This window comes from Lynx canadensis, chromosome D4 (assembly GCF_007474595.2).
Source record: "Lynx canadensis isolate LIC74 chromosome D4, mLynCan4.pri.v2, whole genome shotgun sequence".
Taxonomy (NCBI): domain Eukaryota; kingdom Metazoa; phylum Chordata; class Mammalia; order Carnivora; family Felidae; genus Lynx; species Lynx canadensis.
Window position 1 is genome coordinate 38,581,048 of NC_044315.2, and position 11,283 is coordinate 38,592,330.

An 11,283-nucleotide genomic window follows, 5' to 3' on the forward strand; every position below is an offset into this window, starting at 1 on the left:
ATATGTATACAGTCAAGAGGAAAACAAAATTTGTTCATAATAATAAAAGCAATGTATTACATAATTGGAACTAAAGAATGGCTGGAGAGAACCTTGTATTGCTCTGACACCAAAGAGATGTCATGGTCTAAATCAGCAGATAAGCCTGTCAGTGGTAGTCTACACTGCTGAGAATACACTGAGGAAAGTCAGCAAAAGAGATGACAATTTACATCTTGCTGGCAAGATTACAGGTATTTCAGATTAGGGAAAATTATACAAAGAAATCCAAATTCATATGAACCTATCCAAACATGAAACTTAGCCATGTAAGATAAATAAGCATGGACCAATTCAACCCCCTAATTACTAATTGACAGAAAACTGTTAACAGGCTACGCTATTTAGTTACTACATATAATTCCACAGGACTCACTAGGGCCATCCTGACAACTGGTATTTTCTCTCTGAAAACATTTTAAGAGGTCTTATTTTCTCTCAATAAACATGACTATTTGCTTCTTAATTAACTCAACCACAATTTAACTACATTCATTAACAGTCTTTTACTATGGTACTCAAAAGACTGTTAACATTAAGATTATAAACCAACTTTTACTTTTGTAATAACCCAGAGAACACATCTGCCTTAAATGTTTGAGTTTTGTTTTGCTTTGCTTTTGCCACTTAATTTCAATTAAGTGACTAAAATTAAGAGACAAACATATAAATGTTAAAAGCGGCCCCCAAAATCCGAGTGATGCCAACAAGAACAACATGTTTTCACAATTTAATGATCATCCTCTCTCCAATTCTTGGTACCTTTGACGATGTTAGTTGTAACATGTACTGAATGGCAATTATTTAGACAATTTAGGCACCAAATTACAACTTAGCAAATTTACTATATGATCGTCACATAAATCTATCCCAAGAAATCACAAATAAATTCATCAAAAACTATAAAAACTTCAGAAACATATGCAAATAAGTCAGGAGAATTAGGCAAGCAGTATTTTAGTATATGTGCTGCCGAAGCGAGCACAAGGCAAGCAGTATTAAAGTTTTGAGCTCAATACTGAAACTGACTTCACAAAGTAGGATACATAGGCTTGTGGAAAGCCTCAATACTCACGTGACCTTTTTTTTTTTACTTGATATCCTTAAAGACTAGAAAAATTTTAAATCTCTATTTTACAATTGTTAGGTTTTTTTTACAAAATATGTAATTTACATATTTTGAAATCTCAAGTAATCTTATATAGGGGCATTTAAATTTTAAGTTTATCCAAAGGAGGCATGAATTTAAGAGTCAGTAATACTGTCAAATACAAAAGTCTAACAAAACAAAGTCAAAACGAACAACAAATACAACACAATGAATAAAGTGCAGGAGAATTCTAAACTATTTTTTTTAAGTTTATTTATTTGGAGAGAGAGCAAAAGCTTAAGCACCTGAGCAGGGGAGGGGCAGAGAGCAAGGGAGAGAATGGATCCTAAGCAGGCCCCCCACTGTCAGCGTGAAGCCCAAAGAAACCCTAAAATCTTGACCTGAGCAGAAATCAAGAGTCAGACCCTTAACTGACAGAGCCACCCAGGCAACCCGAAACTATTTCTTTAAAAAAAACCTCTGAATGGTATATCCATTCAGTAAGATGAACTAGTACTCAGCAATAAACAGTATTAAACTATGAAGAGAGGCAACATGGATGAATCCCAAAACACACAGCAAAAGAAGTCACATAAAATGAGAGAATATCTTGTATGACTGCATTTATTTAAAACTCTAGAGAATGCAAACTACTCTGTACTGACAGAAAGATCACTGGTTATAGGAGATGGGTAGGTAGGGGGGACAGGGAAGTTTTATAAAGGGCCATGAGGAAACTTTTGAGGGTAACGAATATGTTCACTATCTTGATTATGGGGATAGTTACACGGGGCCAAAATTCAACAAACTGCACTTTCAATACATGAAGTTTGTCACGTCAATTACAAATTACACATCAATAAGAAGGAACTAATGTAATGAATGCTCTGTCCATAAAAAACAAAGGCCAGTTTCTCAGTGAAAACCAGAAAAAGAAAACAAGTGGCCTCTGGCTTCCTCAAATGGCAGTTTCTCTTTCTTCCCAAACATCAAATTACCACAATAACACTTAGACTCACACAACAGCCTCCTACATGTCCTCCCTCCTTACCCTAAACCAGTCCATTCTTCAAGGTCACCACCAGTGTATAGCCTAAGGTCTCTTTAAGAAGTTTGTTATGTGCTGAACTGTGTCCTTCTTCCCACTGCCCCAAAATTCACGTGTTGAAGTCCTAACCTCCCATACCTCAGAATGTCCTTGTATTTGGAGACAGGGTCTGTAAAGAGGTAAAATTAAATGACATCATTGGGGCTCCCCTAATCCAGTATGACTGGGAGACACAGGGAGAAGATGGCCATCTACAAACTGCCAGGAAGCAATCCTATGTTGATCTCCAATTTCTTTGAAATCCTGTAACTTTAACATGTGTAAAACTTTCTTATTCTTTCCTTTCTTTGTGTGACTACTTTTTCGACCAAGACAGTAAGCTTCTAGAGCAGTATCTTTTTTGACGTTCTCCTCAGTGCTTAACCCAATGCAACATGCATCCTAGTCCATCTATTATTATCTACTGAACAAATAACTACCTCAGATCTTCCCAGAAAATATTTCACAGGAAGACAATGGATTATTTAAGTAGAAGTAGTTCTTCATCTCCTTATTCGCCCACACAGAACCCCACTATAATTATTTAACCATAGTATATCAACTTTACCATACTAACCCTAATTTACAAGAGAAAATAACACCTTTCTTGTTATAAATAAGGGGTTGATAATGTACATAACAATGTAACAGTACCAAATGAATTCCTGCTTTAGGCCAAATGTACTTTAAAAGCACATACAGCTGTTTGGGAAATACAACGATGATAAAATATATCATCAGTCATATGTCCCACTAAGAATTCTATGGGAAGTTTTCTGCCTCTTCATTTTGAAGTACAGGATCTCTCTCTGGCAGATGTGTTGTTTGCTCAAGCATGTATGGGGACATTTCCAGTCCAACACATCAACTTTGCTTCAAGATATTTTATGAAATTCATCAAGTACTTTGTACATATTATAAATGTACAAAGTGGAACCAACCTGCAACTCAACCTAAGAGAGTCAGGTTAAGATCTCAGACTTGGAATGTAATCTGAACAAAATAATCTGCCTTTAACTCAGGGCAGTTAGTTATCTTCTGTACAATTCACTGCTGAATGCCAGCTTCTAAATCCCTTAATCTTAACTCTAGACAATGGGTCCACTTCTTCATTTGTAAGGCAGAGCCTCCACACGCCAGCAGCTAATGGGTAAAAGCCTGAATCAATGCAAACTTACATTTCAAGGATTTCCACAAATCTCTGAGTACTCCCACCTTTCAGTGAGACAGTAAACTCTAGAGACAGCCTCCACTCCTTCATGATATATGTGCATTTCAAAGGTATCTGAAATGCAAAGAAGTCTTTAACGGTCAAACAGGGCAATGTCTATGTAACAGGAATTTGGAGCACACTAAAAGCTGCAACTGACATCTTTCCCTGCCTAAGTCAAAAGCAACAGGCTCAGGCAATAAAAGGAAGAAGTATGGTAAAGCGAGAAAGAAAACCAGAAACGAGACATGGGAAATGGAAAGAAGAAAGACCAATGGGAGCCACAAAAAAAAAAAAAAAAGAAGAAGAAGAAGAAGAAGAAGAAGAAGAAGAAGAAGAAGAAGGAGGAGGAACACGTGTTAGAGGCATGTACACATATGATCAATCTCTTAGTAATACTGAGAATAAACTTCATCATTTTTTGTTTCAGCAAATGTTTGGGAAGGAGGAGTGAAGAGTCGACCTCCCCAACAAACTGGCTTTGTCTCAAGTGGTAACTTCCCTACAAAAAGGAATCTATGATGCCCCCCAGCCTCTGCTGGTCTCTACCTAAAAACACAAAACTATAATTTCAACCTGCTCAGGTAGCAGGGCAGTAAGATGTCACTCGTACTAACTGCAGAACACCCTGATAATTTGGCTATCTATATTAAAGTAACTACGCACACAATTTTTGCCAATCAGAAAACCCACTGTATTCTAGATTCTGACCCAGAGCAATACTGAAAGGTTAAGAAATCTTTTTGAGAGTGAAACTTGGAAATGAAAAAAATCCAACACATTAACTTAATTTGACTGTTGAGGAAAAGTCAGACAGTTCAAGGGATACCAGAAACAGAGCACGAGAGGCAATGAGATTAGACAATGTACCCATCACAAGAGGGAGCATTTAAGCAATACTTTTAAAGGCTGCTCTGCGTTGACACTTTTTTCTGTAAAGAGTAAATATTTCATACTTTGAAGGTTATACATCTATGTCTCAACTATGCAACTACTCAACTCTCCCACTGCTGCTTTGAAAACAGCCACAGACAGTAAAAAATCACCATACACGACTGGAATGAGTGAGGCTGCGTGCCAATAAAACTTTACTTATGCACATTAAGATTTGGTTTTCACATAATTTTCACATGACATATTATTCTTTTGATTTTAATTTTCAACCATTTAAAAACGTACAAACGATTTCTAACTCCTACACTTTATGGGTAAAAACAGGCTGCTGCTGGCCACTGTGGCCTATGGCCCTTAAGTTAGAGACCTCAGCTTTAAAAGACCCTATTATGAACTCAGGGCAGAGATAGAGCCCAATCCAGATAGACCTGCCCATTTGCAAACTAGCTTATTAGCTAGCTGGAAATCTGAGGATCCTTGACAAGACTATCCTCACCACTCTCTAACCCTCTCAGCCCCTCTTTCAGGCAAGAGCACAGGTGCACCCATCCAGAGTTTTGCATTGAATTAGAAGTTCAAACCTAAGAACTTGGAAGTTTTGTCGGTTTTTTACATGTACCAGGCGCTAAAGCATGTATTATACAAATTTAGCTGACTCGACCCTCTAAAAAGGTTCATTGTAGTCACCTATACCCGCATTCAACATATAAAAACTCCCAAGCCCCAAACCATAATCTCATAAGTTTTTAAGATAATGCCCCCCCCTTCCATAAAAGGTAACCTAAATGAGCGATGTCTAGGGAAACACAAAAGGTATATTTACACCACGGCTGTGCACCAAAGCTGGATGACAGCATCTAGACACTTTTCAGATCCTTCCTCTCTGGACATCTAAGGAATATGGAGAGTATTCTTTCTAGGCTGAAGTCATGGTCCTCTTATCTGATGCTACCAAAGAAACCCTAGCCACCGGCACCCTCCCCACACAAGGCATGTAGCGCCCACGCCCGGGTTCTTCGCAAGCTGAGCAAGCTCTGCAAGCCCCGCCCGCTTGGATGGAGACGTCCAGCCGCCCCCGACTCGCCCCCAGCCACTGCGCAGCGGCGCCCACCCCCCAGTTCCCCGCTGTCGCCTGGCCCCTCCTACGTTAGGCAGTCCCAGCCTGAATTCCCATGTGATCTGCAGGAAAGAATAGCCTGGCCTTTGGGCCTCCGCAAGGAACGCAAGCAAAAATGTACACCATCACCACCCCCGACACACACACACACACACACACACACACACACACACACACACACACAACTTCCAAGACACAAAGCATCTCCCGAACCGCGCTTCCCGAGAAACATCCGGCTAGGAATCGCAGACAAAGGGGCCCCAAAGACGCGGGGTAGAGAAAGAGGGTGGCGAGAGCAAACTGATCCCACCATGGGCGGGGGGGGCGGCGGATGAAAGGGCACACGATCCGCGGGGGGTTGGGGCGGGTACCAATTAACGGAGCTCTGGGGTCCCGACGACTAGGCTGGAGACGCCACTCTGGGGGGCCTTTCTCCCCACCCGCTACCCGCCTGGCACAGCATAACGCTAGAGGGGACGTCCGGCCTGGACCGTGGCCACACCAGCGGCGAGCAACAGGCTCCCGCGCCCCCCCCCGCCCCCCCCCGAGCACTGGCTCGCGCGCCAGGCCCGCCGTTCCCCTTCCTGGCACCATCCTCGGGCCCCTCCAGGCGAAGAAAACGAAAAAAAACTTTTAAACCGTTTAGAGTAAGCGAGGGCAAAGAGGGGGGTGGGAGGGCTGAAAGGACTGGGACTAGCGCTCGGGGGCCATGCAAACAGCGAAGGAAACTTCCAGACCCCATCCTTTTAAAGAGCCGGAGGAGCCGCGGCTTCCCGGTACGGCCCGGCCGCGCGGGGTGGGGCGAGTGCACCCCGCCCGCCGCCCGCCCCGCGCGCGGAGCCCCCGGCGCCCGCGCACCTTCCCGGCCGGCGCGCGCGCGCAGACGCGGGGGCGCGCTCCGGCCTCCGGGCCCGGGCCCCGGCGCCGCTTACCCGGCTAGCGGCGGCCGCCGCGGGCGGGGACGCGGAGCGGGAGGAGGGCTGGGGAGCCGGGGTCGCCGGGGACTCGGGTGCCTCGCCTCGCTCGCGCTCGCCCTCTTCTCTGCTGAAGTAACGGCCCGGCGGGGAGCTCCGGGATAAATGCGCACAGAAACTCACGCGCGACCGAGAAACTTAATCCCGCCCGGCCGGCGGCGGCCCGACGCCAGTCTCGCGCTCCGCCGCGCCCCCCCCCCCCTCCCGCGCGCGCCGCACTTGCGCCGACCGGGACTGCCGAGGAGGAGGCGGCGGTGGCGGCGGCGGCGGCGAGGCCGGAGCTGCCGGGGCTGCGTGACGCCTGCGGCCGGCGGGGCGGCGGGCGCGCCTCGGCCAATCAGGGGGCGCGGCCCAGCCCGCCGGTCCTGGGGTGCGGGGAGTGGGTTCCGTGCGGTTGCCTGGGGAAATACGGAGCGCCCCGTTAGATGGGAATATCCAATAACAAGGAATAATTATTTTGGTCAAGTGTGGCCCGTGCAATGTTTGGGACATACGAAACATTTATACTAAAAAATTATTCATTGTTTATCTGAAATTCGAATTTAGCTGGTCGGCCTGTATTGTCGTTTCTAAGTCTGGCAACCTGTGGGAACCGGTAGCCTGTATTTATAGTTTGAGGTCTTAATTTTGTTTTTTATTTTTATATTTTATTACGTGGACTGCCTTGTGGATGCCTTCTATATGGGTAGCTTAGGTAAGTGGTATGGGATGGTGAAGAGAAGCGCTTTAATGAGGCATGGGGCGCGGAGACGAATAATCTCACATTCTAACTTTCAGAACTTGGTGTGCTTCTTAGACATCCAATTAACAGACAAAAGCAGTAAACATCAAAGAAGGGGTCAGAATCGCACGGTGCCAGGAAAAAAACCTACTCATTTCTATTTTGTGCCATTAAAGGATGTTTCTGATACCCTCAATTCCTGAGTCCCGGGACCTTGGGACCTTTCTTGGAAGAAAATTGCTCCTTGTCTGCAAACATAAATCTAATATTAGGGCATACATCAAAGATACTCAGAAGTCCAATTTAAAATATTTACAAGAATTTCTTTTAATATCCTGAATTAAAAATTCCGATTTCTTTGACAAACTTGTAATTTTTTTTCTTTTTGGTCTACTAAAAATAGTCCATTGTATTTCTCCAGTATTCACCAAATATTTAAGGGGAAATACAATTTTTAAAACATACAGAGCTGCAGAGGGAGACTGATTTGAGCTATGTTTAATGAATAAGGTTCGAATTAGATCATTTGCCTGCAAATGACTGGGAGTAAAATGAACTCAAGTGCCCTGGGTGGAGGAAGTGTCCTTGGCCCAAGACCCATTGTGCCAAAAGTCGGCATCAGCGTATATTTGCCCACTAGCGAATTAAAAACACTGACTAAATTTCTTCAGCATCTGTGGATATCCATCTCCTCTGGGTCGTTTGAAAATGAAAGTGAAGTTAGGATTGAAGGGAAAACTCATCCCTTATATCTTCAACCCTTATATCTGCAACATCTCTGTGTTGCATAATCTTTCAATCAGCACGCTCAAATCTCATCTTGAGAGAGAGAGAAAGACAGGCAGACAAAAACATTACTCTCCAGCCCATCTCTCTTCAGTTACATTTTCTCTTTCCTTCGCTATTAGATTTCTTGACATCAGCTAACTGCATCCTGCCTTCTTGCCCCATCAACTGCACTGAAAGGGCTTTTGCTGGACACCAATAACCTTCCATTACCTAAGCCCAATGGGTATGTTTCTCTCGTCATATTTCTTGTCCTCTCAGGTGCATTTATAACTGTTGAACCCTCTCTTGAAGTATTACCCCCCACCTCGTGATTCCAAAAAAACCAACTCTTTCGCTCCTTCTTATTCAGGGGCAGGTGTGTGGGACCTGAAGCTTATATAATTTGCGGCTCTGCTTTAAGAAAAGAAAACCAAATATATCTTTCTTTTGAAAACTTTACAGACATATGTGACCATGCAAACACATTGCAAACGTTCTCCTAGGCAAGAGAAAGACCCAGAATCCTTTTTATAAAGTTTTATTTAAGTTTTATTTATCTCTACCCCTCGTGTGGAGCTCAAACTCATGACCCTGAGCTTAAGAGCCGCATGCACTTCTGACTGAACCAGTCCAGCACCTCTGAGAAAGACCCAGAATCTTAGGCTTCATTAGCTTCAGAGTAGATCTGCTTCTGACCTCGGGCCGCTCTTCAATCTCCGTTGCCAACTAACCTCCTCTCCCTAACCTTATATGCTGGAGTTCCTCAAGATTCAGTTACTGGTCCTACGTAAGTAAGTTGATTTTCCCCTTCAGCTTATCATCTATTGGTCAAAGGTTCCTAAATTTTTACTTCAATCTAGCTTTCTCTATGTATCTGAGTGTTTACTTGACTTCCCTGTTTGCCTGTCTCAAACCTACATTATCCAAAATGGAACCGTGATATTTCTGCTCAACCTTGGTCATCTTTCACAGTTCAGTGTCTCAGTGAATGGACCTACCATGGATGTTATTCAGATTCCCACAAATTAGTATAAACCCACTGTGCTACATTCCCCTTGTATTCTATTGCTTCATAGTATTTGTCCTACTTTGTAATTATATAGTTAGTTTTACAATTGCCTATGCAGTGGCTTTATGCCCCCTTAGGCCACAAACCCCAGGACAGCAGGGACCAGGTCACTGTTTCATCCTCAGAGACCAGCAAAAGGTTTCACAACTGGTTAATGTTCAAATGACATAGACAAATATATGACTGCAAGAATGAATGATTCATCTACCGTACTTCTGTGTTCTCGCCATAGACTCATCTCAAGGCATCCCTTTTGGAAAGGATTCTCTTATTGCTTACAAATTCTGAAGGATTCCTCTTCTTTGAATAGTAAAGCATTGCCATTTGTCATTTTCCAAATCTGGTCATTCTCAAAGGCAAAGGAAATAAGTACATGAAATGCTAACCGCTAGGAAAGTACAGGAAGGGAACAAATCTGAATACTGCAGGTATTCTGAGGGTCTTAAAAGGTAAAATGACATCTGTTCTATTGAACTCTAGGGGAAAAGCCCTTATTAGAGGGTAAGATTAAGGAATTTCCCTTTCTGATTTAATGCAAGTATATAAATGAGATTAAAACAAAGGATTCTACCTCGTTCCAAAAGACACTGTTGCTCTGGTCTCATTTTGCAAAGCGAATCCTACAGGCCCACTTTAAAAAGTGATATATCAGAGGACAACAGGCATCTTGTTTAGGTCAGTTCTTCCATAAAATTATCTAGCATTTGGGGATGATTTCATCTGGGAGCTTCCCCTTTTGAAGTTAACCCATACAGTTATAGCTCTTTTGTCCTCTGCTTGTTCTAAGCCAGAGGGACCAAGATTTTCTACAAGAAGCAAGGCACTGTGGTGTATTGCTCTGATTTAAAAAAAAATCAAGAGGTTCAAGCAAAACCTTACAGAGAAACCCAAATTATAGAGTAGATGAAATAGAGCCGCACTTCTCTATGAGGTGGGTTGAAACGCATCGCAAGCATATAGATCAATAATTCTAGTTTGTGTAGATCACAGCCTCTGGGATCTGAAGATGAGGGAATTAGGAATGCTGTGTGCATCCCAAGTGTATCTTCAGTGAGGCATTCTCCACACCAACTTGTTTTTCTCAAATCTGAGTAATCTTCAGACCATTTTTATATGGAAAACGATTTGGGGGACTTCCAGGATTGATTTAAATTATTTTTTATTATAATTTAATAATCACAAGCATAAATGAAGTACATAATATCATTTTACATTTGTTGCCCCTCTGTAACTCTAAAACTGGTGAAAGGCACAAGTTGTCTGCTCAAAATCTTTAATGTCTGCTAGGAGGATAGATCATGGACATTCAATTATTTTTTTGTTTTAATTTGTTTTTAATGTTTATTTATTTTTGAGAGAAAGAGAAAGAGAGAAAGACCGAGTGTGAGTGGGGATGGGGCAGAGAGAGAGGGAGACACAGAATTCGAAGCAGGCTCCAGGCTCTGAGCTGTCAGCACAGAGCTCGACACGGGGCTCCAACCCACAAAACCCTGAGATCATGACCTGAGCCAAAGCTGGACGTGCAACTGACTGAGCCACCCAGGTGCCCCATGGACATTCAATTCTTGGTTCATGAAGATACAGAGGAAGGACCCTTTTAGTTGCCTTTCAAGCACACAGTCTCTGTTCCACCTTCCTACAGGCGGATAGCCTTGGTGCGCAAGACGGGCATCTCTCACTGGGAGGTGTTTCTGCAGGACTCCAGGTCAATGCTTTATATGAACCAAATCCTTTCCCCAGGACTAAATGACTCTGGAGAAATTCTAAGTGTGGGACAGTGGACTATTTCCACTCTAACTCTGATTAATGTTTCATTTAAGAGCAAAGAGGGTATCATGTGTGCATCATCCTCTGCCTAAAGCTTATCCACTACATAACAGATACGCATTTCTGATTTGTTACAGTTTGCAGAAAGATTTTTTTTTCTGTCCACTGGCTGACTGATTTAATGGGTTCAGTTGGCCTCTAGTTTCTCAAATAAAAGAAGAGATTTTTTTTTCAGTCTGTTTAATGTTAGAAAAACATAGACCATTTTAAACAATCTTTGGCTTGTTTTCACCATTGGAAACAGACAAGATTGAAAGAGAAGAATATGAAGAAGACAGGAAAGAATGTTAGCATAATAAATATATATGTGTCTAGGAGAAAGCCATTAGGAGGAGGGAATGGCTAAGAAAGAATTCCAGGCATGAGAAAAATGCAAAATTATATCTCTTTTGAGAACATGTAGAAAAATCTGTCTCTCTTCATGTAACAACTGTTTATAGAAGATTAGAGGCAGTGAAATCTACAGTGTGTCTGATTGGGTCTCATA

General features: G+C 42.8%; 1 protein-coding gene across 10 annotated transcripts in view; it reads right to left on the reverse strand.

The window, feature by feature from the left end:
* The window catches only part of MPDZ (multiple PDZ domain crumbs cell polarity complex component), a 159,502-nt gene extending 152,935 nt beyond the window's left edge, over positions 1 to 6,567 (reverse strand). For 9 of the 10 annotated variants that reach the window (XM_030293431.1, XM_030293426.1, XM_030293424.1 and 6 more), the window contains exon 1: positions 6,370 to 6,567. The gene's annotated coding sequence lies outside the window, so the exon portion shown is untranslated. The remainder of the gene's footprint in view (positions 1 to 6,369) is intronic. The other variant, XM_032595559.1, reaches the window with a different exon arrangement.
* Positions 6,568 to 11,283: the final 4,716 nt, after the last annotated feature.